Source organism: Sinocyclocheilus anshuiensis, unplaced genomic scaffold, assembly GCF_001515605.1.
Source record: "Sinocyclocheilus anshuiensis isolate Anshui unplaced genomic scaffold, SAMN03320099.WGS_v1.1 scaffold17496, whole genome shotgun sequence".
NCBI classification, from domain to species: Eukaryota; Metazoa; Chordata; class Actinopteri; order Cypriniformes; family Cyprinidae; genus Sinocyclocheilus; species Sinocyclocheilus anshuiensis.
The window spans coordinates 1-839 of record NW_015539211.1 but is presented as its reverse complement, the minus strand read 5'-3'; the positions used below and the strand labels follow the sequence as shown (position 1 = coordinate 839).

The window sequence follows — 839 nt, the reverse complement described above, 5'->3', positions numbered from 1 at the left end:
AATTTAAGCTTTGATATTAACACTCATTTATTTCAATTTCAGCATCTTTTCCAAAGCCCAGACTCCGATGTAGGTGATCTTTGCGATTCAGCGTTACCTCACTTAATTGACCAGTCAAGAGTCAAACTATTTCCTGAGTGCAAGTGTAGCCAACAGCCACAGCTCAGAAAAAAAAGAAGTGGTCATTTCCAGCTTGAGGTGAGTACAGATACTAAGTGTTCAAAAATATATTTTTTACATGATTTTTCAGTTGCTAAAAATTTATTAAATTGTATACCTGTATTCAATCACCACGATACTTACACATCATTGATATCGTACAGATTTTTTAACAAAACAAATGTTTCACATCACTTTCAGGATCGAAGTGCTGCAACAAATGTACATGAGACTGACCCTGTTGTTGTAGCTGGCTTCTCCCAAACACAGTTGAACAGTGAGTCTCAGGTAATTGTCCCTATTTTAGCGTCATCTGGAATTCCATACAAAGCTTAAAAGTTCACATGAAAAATGTGAGCTGAGCATTCTCTCTCTTTTTAAGTTTATTTCCTAATATAATTTTGCAGAAGTCCAGTCCTACAGTCATGAGAGTGCAAAACAGGCCCACAAGTGGAGAGAAGACAGAGAGACAGCAGCTAGATACAAAGCAGCTGTACAGATGTAAGCAGTGAAATCACTACCTCTTTTATCATGTTTATGGTTCATAAATAGGTGCTCATATAATTGCAAAAAGTAATTTTTTCTGATATCCTGCTTTTTCCTTTCAGGTTCAGACTTCAAGAAGGACGACTATCATGCTGTGTATTATGACCGTGCCTATTACATAGGAAGAGTAACAG

General features: G+C 36.7%; 1 long non-coding RNA gene across 1 annotated transcript; it reads left to right on the top strand.

Moving 5' to 3' along the window:
• The first annotated feature begins 162 nt into the window (after positions 1-162).
• On the top strand, positions 163-839 carry LOC107683848 (uncharacterized). The gene is made up of 4 exons (XR_001633774.1): positions 163-198; positions 361-447; positions 567-660; positions 768-839. It is a non-coding gene; the product is annotated as an uncharacterized LOC107683848 (long non-coding RNA).